Source organism: Littorina saxatilis, linkage group LG16 (assembly GCF_037325665.1).
Source record: "Littorina saxatilis isolate snail1 linkage group LG16, US_GU_Lsax_2.0, whole genome shotgun sequence".
NCBI lineage: Eukaryota > Metazoa > Mollusca > Gastropoda > Littorinimorpha > Littorinidae > Littorina > Littorina saxatilis.
In genome coordinates this window covers 26121257-26135978 of record NC_090260.1, presented here as the reverse complement: position 1 = coordinate 26135978, position 14722 = coordinate 26121257, and the positions used below count along the sequence as shown (strand labels likewise).

The window sequence follows — 14722 nt, the reverse complement described above, 5'->3', positions numbered from 1 at the left end:
CACAAGAAACAACTCAAATGTTTACTGTGCTACATACCATGTACCAATATGTCTGGATGAACAGGCCCCTGCAACAATGCAATGTTTCTGTGCTGCATACCAATCTGTTAAGATTAACAGGTCTCTGCATAAGTGACGGCTGCTGAAGGTTATGTGAGCTACACACCTATCTATCCTGACAAACAGACCCCTGCAGAAGCGACATCTGAAGCCCGTCTTGTGTGATGCATACCGTGGAAAAGCTGTCCCGATAATCAGGCCCCTCCACCAGCGACAGCTGACGGTTTTGTGTACTGCACACCAATCTGTCCGGATAACAGTTACAGGCCCCTGCAAAAGCGAAAGCTGAAAGTTTTGTAATTTGCACACCATGCAGTATGTTCAGAAAACAAGAAAAGCAACTGCTTATATGACTCGCCTTCGTCATGTCCTATTACTGTGGAACAACCCTTTTAAGGCCCCCAATTTGAAGAGTTCCTTCCCTTTAGGTTTAAGACCCACTAACCACTGCCCACACGAAAGAAGACTCCCTCCCTTCTCACCCCCTCCTCCCCCCCCCCCCCCCAATAGAAGACACCATACCTATTAACACGACCACTCCCTGATAAGACGTATACCCTCCACCTTTTTAAGGCCCTGTTTTCACAGATTTTCTGTTCATAATCTATACTTTTACCCCCATTTCACAAACGACAGCTTTGATATTTTGCGTGAAGCACACCTATTCGTCCCGATACTTGGACCCCTGCACAAGCAACAACTGAAGGAGTTGAATGATGCACACAATTATTTCCTGATAAACAGACCTGGTACCGCACATGTGACAGCTGAAAGTTCTGTGTAATGCACACAGATCTTTCTAACCCCTGCACAAGCAACAACTGAAGGTTTTGAGTGATGCACACCAATCTGTCCTGATAAACAGACCCCTGTACAAGCAACAACTGAAGGTTTTGAGTGATGCACACCAATCTGTCCTGATAAACAGACCCCTGCACAAGCAACAACTGAAGGTTTTGAGTGATGCACACCAATCTGTCCAGATAAACAGACCCCTGCACAAGCAACAACTGAAGGTTTTGAGTGATGCACACCAATCTGTCCTGATAAACAGACCCCTGCACAAGCAACAACTGAAGGTTTTGAGTGATGCACACCAATCTGTCCAGATAAACAGACCCCTGTACAAGCAACAACTGAAGGTTTTGAGTGATGCACACCAATCTGTCCTGATAAACAGACCCCTGCACAAGCAACAACTGAAGGTTTTGAGTGATGCACACCAATCTGTCCTGATAAACAGACCCCTGCACAAGAGACAATAAGAAGATTTTGTGTACTGCACGCCAATCTGTCCTGATAAATAGACTCCTGCACAAGCAACAACTGAAGGTTATGTGTACTGCACAGAAATATGTTTGGATAAACAGGCCTCTGCACGTACAAATAGCAGTTTGAGGTTTTGGTTGCTGCACACCAATGTGTAAACATGCCAAAGAACAAGGGACAGCTGAAGTTGTTGTGTGGTGAATTGAATTGAATTACATTGTATTGAATGTTTCTATCCTTACTTCTACTAAAACGTGATATTACTCAACAGAGGCAGGGGCGCATTAGGGGGGTGGTTACAGGGGTTCCGGACCCCCCCCCCCCCCCCCTCAGCTGCTGGAAAAAAAAAGAGAAAAAAAAGTGAATGTTGTTGTTGTTTTTGTCTGTACAGCCGGGGGAAGTGTTAATTAATTGTTTAATCAGTATCATTTTTGTACAGTTTTAACTGCCACTCCTATGCGACATGTCTTTCTTCTATATGATATACTATATGATGTCGGCTGCTGACACCAGTTGATCATGTTTAAAATCAAGGATAAGCCACAAATGGTTTATAAGTTAGCTAAAATTCTTCAGCTTCAGGGGGGCTTTTGCCCCCCAGACCCCCCCCCCCCCCCAACTTGCCACAAATTATTCATAAGTTAGCTAAAATGCTTCAGCTTCAGGGGGCTTTTGCCCCCCAGACCCCCCCCCCCCCCCAACGGGGCGTTGCCACGGTACCCCACCTCTACCGACCCCTGGACCCCAGGTTGTAGCCCCCCCTCCCCTCCCCCCCCCCCCCTCGGGCTTAACTGCTCCGCCCCTGAAAGGTGTCTGTCCGGGTACGTAAAGCGTGTCAATTAATGTGTGCGTGGGCGCGAGAACGAAGTTGTATGCAGCTGTGTGTGCATGTATGTATTATGCTCGTGTGCGCGTGTGCGCTTGCTTGTAAGATTGGATGGATGTGGGTGGCCGAGTGGTAACGCACTTGCCGCGGCTCGGAAGCGAGAGGTTGCGAGTTCGACCTTGGGTCAGGGCGTTAGCAATTTTCTCCCTCCTTTCCTAACCTAGGTGGTGGGTTCAAGTGCTAGTCTTTCGGAAAGACCCTTTTGTCAATCGTGGGATCTTTAACGTGCACACCCCAATGTAGTGTACACGAAGGGACCTCGGTTTTTCGTCTCATCCGAAAGACTAGCACTTGAACCCACCACCTAGGTTAGGAAAGGCGAGAGAAAATTGCTAACGCCCTGACCCAGGGTCGAACTCGCAACCTCTCGCTTCCGAGCGCAAGTGCGTTACCATTCGGCCACCCAGTCCAACTGTTGCGAGCTGGTTCTAGAGTGCAACTTTGTGCAGACTCTCCTCGGTGTCCGAACTCCCCCGTGTGCACGCATGCGCACGATAAAGATCCCAGGGTCACAACGAAAGCCTCAGGCCTTGGAAACACGAATACATGCATGCAAAAATATGAAGCCCGGGTGTCCGTTCGGCCAACAGCCAATAAAGTAACCATTTCAGCACTGACCCAAGACGACCCAACCCGGTCCCTAGCCCATTTCAGGTCTCCTCTAGCAGCCGGCAGCCAGCTGTCTACATCCCCCCCCCCCCCCCCCCCCCCCCGCATTTTTATTTTTTATTTTCATACAAAGCCGGGTTTTCCCGTGGAACATGCCCTTAATGGCTTTGCCGTGGGGGCGTAAAACTTACATTTTCTCAGTGCATGATGCTGAACCCGGTCCGAAAAAAATAGAATCAAGAATCAACAAGAGGCGAAGCCTTCAAGGCTCCCGTAAGAAATCGACAAACAGTAACACAAACTCAATCACTCCGTCACACATACACACACACAGTAAGCATAGACACGGTGCAAGAGTGGGAGACGCTAGATCTAGATCTGTCTGTCTGTAGCCTACTTACGGGGACACGACTGCCACTGAGATCGACACTGCCCTTTCGACAGCGCTTCCTCGCGCAGACACGGAAAACACGCTGTGCAGATCAACCTGTAGGAAATCTCCTTTGGTATCTTAATCTATTTTTTCTGGAGTCGCTACGAAACCGAACAATGTGAAATCGTCTTCCCCGAATCGGCGAATGCAGCTCGGTTAGAACTGAGAAGTGAATCTATAGGCCTACCACAATCCTTCACGCGATCTGACCTAACCTTGACCCCTGACCTGGTCTACATACCAGTCACACACAACACGAACAAGTCACCTGTTTTTACCCCCCCCCCCCCCCCCCCCCCCCAAAAAAAAAAAAAAACCCACCACCACCCGTTTTCTTTGGATACACACTTTATCTACATACGTGCCAACGAAATGTTGATCATTGCTTCAATACTTTGAAGCTGTTGCTTGGATAATAACCCAGTAAAATTAGTATTTCGGTGTTCAGTCAAATGTTAAAGTTTCTATCACACACGCACGCACGCACGCACGCACAGACAGACAAAAGTTAGCATCGCATAGGCTACACTTACGTGAGCCAAAAACCAGTAAACTGTAAAGGTTAAGATTATGGAATGCTCATCTAACGTTTATAAACATTTACAAGAACTTACACCAATTTGTATTGAGAACTGAGTAAGCTAACAAGATGCACAACAGAGACACACTCATTGTAAATGGTACCAGAGACTGATGGTACTGTGACTAACCTCTGAGTTGTTGTCGTTTCCAAAATGGAAGAAGCAAAATGCCGAACTCATGGCTGACGTGATATAGAAAGAATGACGTCGGCGTGGTACGTGTGTGCAAAGAAACTACAATGGGAAGAAGGATAACTTCCTCATTGGGCATGCTTAGAAATGAGAATGGCTAAATACGAGTTATTCCCCTTTTCTACATGCTGACCAGGCTGTCTCCTGCTTTGTCATGACTAGTACAGTCGATCTTTCTCATGCTGTGACTTGCTTTATTTTCACATTTTCGGTATTTAAAACAGCAAACACACACACACACACACACCGAAGAAGTTTCCATTCTGATTCGGTTATTTTATTTGGTGCTATATGTTTGCTTCACATTGTTTCTTTTACATTGCTTTAGGTATCCCAATTCGCTAAACACATCCATAATGCATGCATGGCTCATTCGAAACAGGGCAACTGAACAACTGATGCCCAATAGCAATAAATACTGAACAACTGAACAATAAATAGCAATAAATGATGACAGTGCCAAGTTTTTAAGTACAAAGTGAAATCATGTGACTGGACAAAGGCACAATTACAAAATACAAATAAAAAAAAATCGAGGCCCATTTTAAATTAAGTTCTCAGCTCATATGGAAGCATAAGGTGACCCTAGAAACCGAAATTGGGAGACCTCCCGCCCCCAGGGCAGACTACAAAAAGAAAAGGGGGGGGGAGGGGAGCTAATTTGTGAAAAAGTATAAAAGGAATCAAAAACTGTATACATGTATTTAATTAATACCCCAAAAATTGTATAGTATATACAATGTCAGACCCTAAAGAAAGTTTGTTAGTCATTGCTTAGGCAAAACAAAGCAAAATAGTCTGTTTACGGTATCCCGACCAACCCTATTTTTCCCCCGCCGACCCTAGACTTTTTTTTGGCATTTGGAGAAAAAGAAAAAGAAAAAAAAATCAATTTTGTTCCTGTTTTTTTGCAAAATAATTTAAAAAGATGGTTATAAAAAAAAATTAAGAAAAGCCGACCTACCGACCCTCTTTTTGTGTGCCTATGTTACTGTAAACAGACTAAAAGGTACATCACAAACAACACACCAGGGATGCTACTCCCCCCTTAAAAATAGCCATGAGTCATAGGTGTGACGTTTGAATCTTTTAGCTAAATAAAACCATAGGCAATTGATCGGAAATATCAGGAAAAATCTTAACAAGTTTATCATTTGTTTGCTTGGACCAATCCTCTTGCCGAAGAGTTTTACAGTAAAAATTGATTTTACGTCAAAAATATCACAGGAATATCGAATGTTGAGGTAAGGCTGGGATAGCCAAGTTCAAGAATAACGGAAGGTGACTGTTGAATCTTTTTGAAAATGTATAAAAATATAGATGGTAGGCAATTCAAAATTAAAAAAAGGACTCTCGGAGCATGGACTTAATGAGTCAAAAATTAAAGAAGGCTCTATGAGCCGAAGTACATGTTTTGTCTATTGTCTTTTTTTATTTTGAATTGCCGACCATCTATATTTTGATACAACTTTGGACCCTCTTTGTACGGAGAGAGTTGGCAATTGTTAATCACATTCTCTCATCTCATTGACTCTCCTTCGGCTCCTTGGTAACATGCGTTCCCGTCTCTGCCAGGATTGGACACAGCAGCAGATAACCGGTAAATATGTAACAGGCATAAATGGCAAAATAGCTCGCCTCGCCTGATAATATATGAGACAACTGTTCTATTACAAAGTCTTTCTTGGGAGGCTTGGCTAATTTACTCGCTCGTTTTACACGGGGTTCCATCGTTTTCTTTTCTAATCGGAAAACCTTGCTCCTCAGTTTGTTGACCTTCTGCCAAAGTTCCGCTTCACGAGGGGATGGGGAGGATGACGACTTTGATGCTTTACATCCTATGTCCTCCAGGATCGCCTGAATGTCATCTAAAAAAGAAAACACACACACAAAACACATAAAATAACATCTTTACGTGTGGGAACTACAGGTACAATTTCATTCATCCATGCATCCGCCCTATACAGCTTCTTCTTCTTCTGCGTTCGTGGGCTGAAACTTTCACACGCACTCATTTTTTTGCACAAGTGGAATTTTACGTGTATGACCGTTTTTACCCCGCCATTTAGGCAGCCATACGCCGCTTTCGGAGGAAGCATGCGGGGTATTTTTGTGTTTCTAAAACCCACCGAACTCTGACATGGATTACAGGATCTTTTTCGTGCGTACTTGGTCTTGTGCTTGCGTGTACACATGAAGGGGGATAAGTCACTAGCAGGTCTGCACATAAGTTGACCTGGGAGATCGGAAACATCTCCACACTTAACCCACCAGGCGGCCGCGACCGGGATTCGAACCCTCGACCTTCCGAGTTAATAGACCGACGTCTTACCACCCCGCCACAGCGCCCGTCACCCTATACAGCAATTATCAACTATGTAATGGATGGGTTTAAACATTTTTTGATGTCAGGGTGTTCTTCATGGTTAAAAATCTCTTACCTGGTTGAACAATTTGTGCATCAGGCGACAGGTCGGTGCTGGCTTCATTTGTAGCTACCCTTTGCGATGGTGGCTTCCTCCCACTAGCAACCTGCAAATGCACAGCTCTTTAACTGACAAACTCACAACCAACACCCAGTCCCAATGAAACAATTCTCCCAATTTCATGGCATTGGTCTTAGGCCACACAAAAAAGTGTATGTTTCTGGTAAGGCAAAACAAAAAATAATCTGTTTACGATATCCGGACCGACCCTATTTTTTTCCCACCGGCCCTAGACTTTTTTGGGGCATTAAAAAATAAAATTAAAATATTCAGATGGCTAAAATACAAAAATAAAAAGCCGACCTACCGACGCTATTTTGGGGGGGCCTATGTTACCTTTAACAGACTTTTTTTGTGGCCTAACATGACTAAAGGTGGAGATTTTTTTTCTAAACTTTTTTTTTTTAAACCATCTTTTTAACTTATTTTGTTGAAAAACAGGAAAACAAGTGATTTTCGAATACCCCTTTTATTTTTGAAAATGCAAAAACAAAAGTCTAGGGTCATCGGGAAAACATAGGTAGGGTCAGGTGACCAGAAACATACAACTTTTTTGTTGTTGACGCCGACCCTATACTTTTTTTGCCATTTGGGGCTGTTTTTTGGCAAAATAAGTTCATCATATCATCATAATCAAGACGTCAATCCAAAATAAGTAACTTTTTTTTGTTGGCCTTATCATTATTTTGCGCTAAATGCAAACAGGCATTATTTGATGGGAACAATGCTGGTTTTTTTCAATTCTTACATCAGCCTCAAACTTGTCATTACTCAACCTGCATTTATTAGTGTGCTTCTTTGATTTGCAAAAACCTAAAACCAATAAATAAATAACCTTCGGTGGTGGATTGGGCACTGCAAACAATGTCGGGACAGCATTCCACACAAGTGATCCTCTCTGCAGGATTGTTTTACTGGTTGGCCTCAAAGTGATCAGTACAAAGCTTGAGACCTTGAACATCAGCTGGCTGCAGCTTTTCAAAGTCCTCTCGCCTTGTGAATTGCATCCATATTCTGCACCTAGTTTGACAATAAAAACAACAATGTTATTGTTAAACTAAGCAAAAAGGAAAGACAAAAAAAGCTAAATCAGATCTTCAGTCTAAATCTAACGCTCTGCCTGAACGCAAAACGGATGAGTGATGTACCTTTGTACTGTAGTTTTCCCGTAAGCAAGGTTTGATAAAGGTTTCGGCAAATATGCCCACGGGTAGTTTGTCATCAAGTGTAAACTGTTGTTTTGTACTGACTGCTGACTCACACTCACAGTCGTAAGTACTCGCTGACGCTGTACAGCCTGTAGTCTACTGAGTGAGTTGACTCGAGCCATTGCATTCATTCTCATTCTGAAGAAGGTAAACCTGATGAAATAATCACTGCACAACCCACCTTTTTTCTTCTTTAGGGAACTTGTGGAAAGTTTTCCCGAAGCAGCTCTGTTTGCAACGGGCGTTCTTGCAACAAAAAGCCGAGCACAATTTACCACCACCACGCAAGCGATCGGTACCTACGCGATCCGCCATTTTGTTTTCGCCGCCAGCATGTGACTAGGGACGATAACCCACAAACACTTTTTCGCATTTTCTTCGCAAGTTCCACGTCTTCCTTTTGTACAGTGTTTGGTGTGTGTTTACGTAAAAGACAGCAAGATATGCGCGTGCGGGCACGTGTACCTGGACAAAGGAAAAAGGAAGGAAGAGAAACAACTTACAGACAGTCTAATAGATGAATCTCTTAGATCTAAAGCGACTGAGCCGGCTTGCTACATTATCTTAGTGTGTGTGTGTGTGTGTGTGTGTGTGTGTGTGTGTGTGTGTGTGTGTGTGTATGTGTGTGTGTGTGCAGTGTGTGTGCCTGTGTGTGTGTGTGTGTGTGTGTGTGTGTGTGTGTGTGTGTGTGTGTGTGTGTGTGTCGTGTGCCTGTCTGTATGAAGGTCAAAGGCCTCGAAAACGCTGCACTGATTTTGATGGAATCTGCGGAGTATGTTCGTTGCCACTCGGCAAGGGCGGATCTGGGGGGAGGTTACACGGGTTACGTAACCCCCCCCCCCCCACCCCCCCAAAAAAGAGGTAATTTATTGGCTCAGGATGCACCAGATAGCTCTATTTTGCTTCTTTCGATAAAAAAAATTTCCGGGGGGGGGGGGGGCATGCCCCCGGACCCCCCTACAGGCTTAGGCGCCTTCGGCGCCGTCAACTTGTATCTTCGCAGTCATTTTGTAACCCCCCCCCCCCCCCTCCAAAGTGAATTGATCCGCCCTTGACTCGAGTCGTGTCATAGGCACTGTCACAGTCGGGGGCTTGTCAGTACATATCAAAGAGCCGATCGATTGAAGTATCCTACTTCTTTATCATTACTGTAGTGTTACTACTTGTACTGATTAGTGAAGTAATAGTAGTAACACTGGATCAAGTATCATTGAGGGGGAGGGGGGGGGGGTCCAAACTGACGAGGCCGGGAGGGGTCCAGGATTCGCTCAGACCCCTTGTGGAGTACAGGGGCGACATCCTGTTGGGAGGTACAGGGGGGCGGTCAGGGCGCTTCGGCTCCCCCCCCCCCCCCCCCCCGCCCCTGGCAAGAAGAACGTTTTACATTTCAACGGTAAGTTTTTGGGTACATGATCCTCGTGTCTGGAAACCAAACCGTGTCTCCAACATTTTCACACACAAAACTGAAGAAGATGAGATGAGGTACATCAAGCGGGGGGGCGGGGGAGGGGGGGGGAGGAGAGTTTGGAACCGAGGACGGGCCCCCACCCCCACCCTCTGAGGTCCCCCTGTCTGCTACGCGGAAAGCATAACGGCGAAGTAGGATACTTCAATCTACTCCCGGCGCCGCCTTTGTTGCAAGCTCTTGAAATCACAGTTAGGGTATTGGAAAATCAAACTTAAAAGGATTTAATTGTTAAAAACGGAGGAAAACAGTGCATATCATATCAGCCACCGAAGTGCCCCTGCCCTTCTGGGCTGGTCAATTCTTGCTTCACTGAGTTCGACTGACTCGGATAGTGGTAAGGCGTCCGCCCCGTGATCGGGAGGTCGTGGGTTCGAACCCCGGCCGGGTCATACCTAAGACTTTAAAATTGGCAATCTAGTGGCTGCTCCGCCTGGCGTCTGGCATTATGGGGTTAGTGCTAGGACTGGTTGGTCCGGTGTCAGAATAATGTGACTGGGTGAGACACGAAGCCTGTGCTGCGACTTCTGTCTTGTGTGTGGCGCACGTTATATGTCAAAGCAGCACCGCCCTGATATGGCCCTTCGTGGTCGGCTGGGCGTTAAGCAAACAAACAAACAAAAAGACTGACTCGGACGCGGAACATATGATTTGTGAACGGCGGCGGCGGCCGGCGTCGGCGTTTTTAAAAGGTTCCACTGCTAGGCCGCACACTCCGCCGATCCTTCCCGTGTAAATTAAACAGTTGGGCTTGGCTCACCGTCGCAGATATGTCCAGACTTTACATGGGATAAGATTAGCTCGCCACGTCAGTGGTCACATACCAAGAATGGCATGGCAGTGGCCGAAAGTTGTTTTTATAGAATTTAACAAACATATTTTTTTTCGGTTTAAAGAAATTCAAGTAGTAATTCATCAAAAAATTCCAACTCACAACATGAAACATTCAGGGTGTTTATTTTTTGGTATGTTTAATGGCGGCTGGTATTGAGATGCAAGTGACAAGACTGAGACCAGTGATGGACCAGTTCTAAACAGCCTGTAAACTGAACTTTGACCTTTCCATAAGCATGAAAAAGACAGGTCTTTCACCAGCCTGCCACCGGAGAACCTTGCCGGGAACCCCAGGTCAGTATGAACGGACACAAAGTGCTTTTCCATCGTGCCTTTAAATGTACAGGGCCGTGGTGGAGAGCATCTTGACATTCTCCATCACACTGTGGTACGGCAATACCTCCCAGCTGCTCAAGAACAAGCTGGAGCGTGTGGTGCGCACTGCTAGCAGGATCGTCGGCTGTGAGCTGCCCTCCCTAGCATCCCTCTATGCCAAGCGCATGCTGTCCAGAGCCCAGAAAATCGTGGCTGACGAGTCCCACCCTGGCCATCCCCTCTTCGAGCGCCTGCCCTCAGGTCGTCGATTCCGATCCCTGGGGGCACGCACTCGACGTCTCCAGACCTCTTTCTTCCCCCAAGCTGTTTCCTCCCTTAACGCATCCCATCCCTCAGTTGGGCAGCTTCGCAGTCGGTGATCCTGCTGGCGGTGAGCTCACCACATCCTGTGACTCAGTGTTAGGTAGTGGTGGTGGTGGTGGTGGGGAGGGGGGGGGGGGGGTTGAGTGGGACTTTGATGTGTGATTCCTGATTTCCAAATGTTCAACAATTTTTTTAACTGCATTATTTTAGTTACTCATGAGTGGGTGGGTGGAGGGGATGGGCTAGTTCTAACTATGCATTAGATTATAAAATTGTATTCTGTGTAGACCCTTCCACCAGCATCTTAGACCACTCTTTGTTCATTTTCTTTTAATAGATGATTGTCATTTGTTTTACCTCATGTCTGCCCTGCGTGTGATGGTGTGATCGTGACTGCTGTAGTGTGGGCGTGTGTGTGTTGGTGTGTATGTCAGTGTATGTTGTGGCAGTTGTAGATTAGCTCCCTTTGACCGTTATCAGTAAATGGCCTATCCTTGAATGGTATGAAAGGGGAGGAGAACTTTAGCTGAATAAAAGATGGAAGCAGACCACATGCTGGCGTCTGAGTGAAGTTTGTCTTTAACATAGTGTCAGAAAAATGGATCGTCTAGACCCACCACAACCACTGCAGCTCCAAGGAAATGTGGCAGAGCATTGGAAGCGTTTCAAACGAATGTTTGAAATCTATCGAGCAGCGAGTGGCCTCGACACGAAGCAGAGAAAGGTACAGAGCATGACATTCTTACACGTGGTAGGACCGGAAGCAGTGGAAGTGTATCACACTTTCCAATGGGCTGAAGGTGAATGTGGAGAACATTGCGACAGTGCGAATGATTTTCATACATATGCATGCATGCTACAAAAATTTGAGCAATACTGTGAGCCAAGAAAAAATGTCACAATTGAGAGGCATGTGTTTTTCACTCGAAATCAAAAAGCTGGTGAAACATTTGATGTATACTTGACTGATTTAAAGCTCAAGGCGAAGTCATGTGAATTTGGGCAACTCAAAGACTCATTGATCAAAGACAGATTAGTGGGTGGTATTTTGAGTGATCAGGTTCGTGGGAGACTTTTGAGAGAAGCTGATCTCACACTGAAGAAAGCAGAGGACATATGTCGAGCAGCAGAAGCAACAGAAGCTCAACTGAAGCTAATGAACGAAGAGCAAAGCACTTCTGTGAATGCCGTTAAACACAGAAACAAAGAGAAACCAAGTGAAGCAGCAGCAAGCAGATCTGAAGCAACACCTGTCAACTGTAGGTACTGTGGCAAAACTCATCAGCGACGGAAATGTCCAGCCTATGGTCAAGTGTGCAATAAGTGTAAAAAGAAAAACCATTTCGCAAGCGTCTGCCAATCAGCCGCAGTGCAAGCCGTTGAAGAGGACGACAGTCAGAACTTTTCTATTGTTGGCACAGTGGAACAATCCTGCGATGAGAATGCGGTGAAAGAGTGGAAGTCTACCATCACCATTGGAAAGCATCGCATCACATTTACACTTGACACTGGGGCACAGGTCAACGTTCTTCCCATGAGTTTGTACCGCAGACTGCAGCATGGCCCTCTTCAGTACTCCTCTGCTAAACTGTCGACTTACAGCGGGGAAAGTTTGCCTGTCAAGGGTAAATGCAGACTCACATGTGTGGTAAACACCAAGAAACTTTCCCCTGAATTTCAAGTTGTGGACACGCACTCCAAAGCAGTCCTGGGGTTGTCAGCCTGTGTATCTCTTGGTCTCGTGCAGAGAGTGGACATGATAGAAGATGACACCTTGCTCTCCATGTATGCCGATGTTTTCAAAGGTCTTGGCTGCATGGAGGATGAGTACACCATCTCAACTGATCACTCAGTTCGTCCCGTTGTCCATGCTTCAAGAAAAGTGCCAGCAGCTCTCCGCGATGATCTCCAGAAAGAACTACAGCGCATGCTGAAAGAAGGAGTGATTGAGAAAGTCGATTACCCTACAGACTGGGTGAACTCTTTAGTCATTGTTGAAAAGAAAGGGGGTGGCCTGAGATTGTGTCTTGATCCAAGAGACCTCAACAAGGCTATACGTAGGGAACATTATCAGCTCCCTACCATCGAGGAAATAGCGAGCAGGTTGAGTGGAAACAGTGTGTTCAGTGTAGTAGACGCAAGCTCAGCATTTTGGCAAATCAAACTTGACAAACAGAGTGCTGACCTCACCACTTTCAACACACCTTTCGGCAGGTTCAGGTTTCTCAGACTACCTTTCGGGCTGAATTCATCAGCAGAGGTTTTCGCCAAACGTTTTCATCAAGCTTTTGAGAACATTCCTGGTGTTGAAACATACATGGATGAGATGCTGATTGCTGGCAAGACGACGGAGGAGCATGACTCACGGTTGAAGACGGTGCTGGAAAGAGCCAGACAAGTTGGTGTGAAACTGAAACTGTCAAAATGCACACTCAGAGTGAATGAGGTGAATTTTGTTGGTCACACCATCACAGGAAAAGGACTCAAACCTGACGACTCAAAGATTGCAGCCATACAGCAAATGCCAACGCCGTCATGTCGCAAAGACCTAGAACGATTTCTTGGTATGGTTAACTACCTTGGCAAGTTTGTGCCCAACCTCTCCTCTGTTTCTGCTCCTCTTCGTGATCTTATGAAACAAGACAATGAATGGGATTGGCTCAAGCAGCACCAAGACGCATTTGAGCAGCTCAAGAATCTCGTGACTGCTGCTCCCATACTGGTTTTCTACGATCCCAGCAAACCTGTCACACTGTCAGTGGACGCATCACAAGAAGGCCTTGGTGCTGTCCTTCTTCATGACGACAAGCCCATCGCATTTGCTTCCCGTTCATTGACTGACTGTGAAAAGCGGTACGCTCAAATCGAGAAGGAACTGTTGGCTGTTGTTTTTGGAGTCGAGCACTTTCACTACTACGTCTATGGGCGTGCTGTGACTGTAGAGTCTGACCACAAACCACTGGAATCCATCATTCAAAAGCCTCTCTCAGCAGCTCCACCACGACTTCAAAGAATGCTTTTGAGGACAATGAAGTACAACATTACTCTTCTTTACAAAGCGGGTAGAGAAATGTATGTCTCTGATACTTTGTCGCGAGCACCACTCCCAATCAAAGCACCAGCAAGTGATGATTGGGAGGCCCAAGTCCACCTCATTGTGAGCAGTTTGCCAGTCTCTGATGAAAAACTGAAGATTTTCAAAGAAGCAACAGCCAATGACCAGTCCATGCAGAATTTACGAAAATTCATCAGGGAGGGATTTCCGCACAAGAAAGAGATACCAGAAGACATTCGGGCATATCTGGGATTCCAAGATGAGCTGTCTGAGGCAGATGGACTACTCTTCAAAGGAGAACAAATAATCGTCCCAAATGCACTTCGAAGAGAAATGCTGATGCGAGTACATGAAGGTCATCTTGGGAGAGACAAAAGTTTGGCAGCAGCCAAAGAAGTGATTTTCTGGCCAGGCATGTCAAGTCAGATAAAGCAGACTGTAGCTAATTGTTCAGTTTGTGGCGAGTTTCAAAATGCTCAACAGAAAGAACCATTGATTCCCCATGAAGAACCGTCCTTGCCTTGGGAGAAACTGGGAACTGATATCCTTGATTTCAACGGAAAACAATTTTTGATACTTGTTGACTACTACAGCAAGTATTTTGAGGTTGGACTTCTACAAGGCACAACAGGACCAGACATCATCACACAACTGAAATCTCATTTTGCACGGTATGGGATTCCGAAGCAGTTAATCAGTGACAATGGACCTCAGTTTAGTTGTTCTGCATTTGCCAAATTTGCAGAAACATGGGGTTTTCAGCATACAACGTCTAGCCCAAGATACCCGCAAGCAAACGGGTTGGCCGAGAGAAGTGTTCAGACAATGAAGGACATGCTCAAGAAAGCGCAGGCCAGTGGACAAGACCCCTACATAGCACTGCTTCAGTACAGAAACACGCCATTTCCAGACAGTTTTTCACCAGCACAGCTCCTGATGAACCGCAGACTGAGAACAACACTTCCAGTAACTGACGCTCACCTCACTCCCTGCGTACCAGATCAG

General features: G+C 45.8%; 1 long non-coding RNA gene across 2 annotated transcripts; it reads right to left on the bottom strand.

Moving 5' to 3' along the window:
- Positions 1-4291: 4291 nt before the first annotated feature.
- Positions 4292-8134, bottom strand: LOC138950686 (uncharacterized). Of its 2 annotated transcripts, XR_011450771.1 has the most exons (4): positions 7906-8134; positions 7352-7536; positions 6472-6562; positions 4292-5898 (listed from the first exon to the last, which is right to left on the bottom strand). It is a non-coding gene; the product is annotated as an uncharacterized lncRNA (long non-coding RNA). The 2 variants fall into 2 exon arrangements; XR_011450770.1 differs by lacking the exon at positions 7906-8134 and having other exon boundaries at positions 7352-7802.
- Between the last annotated feature and the right edge of the window lie 6588 nt (positions 8135-14722).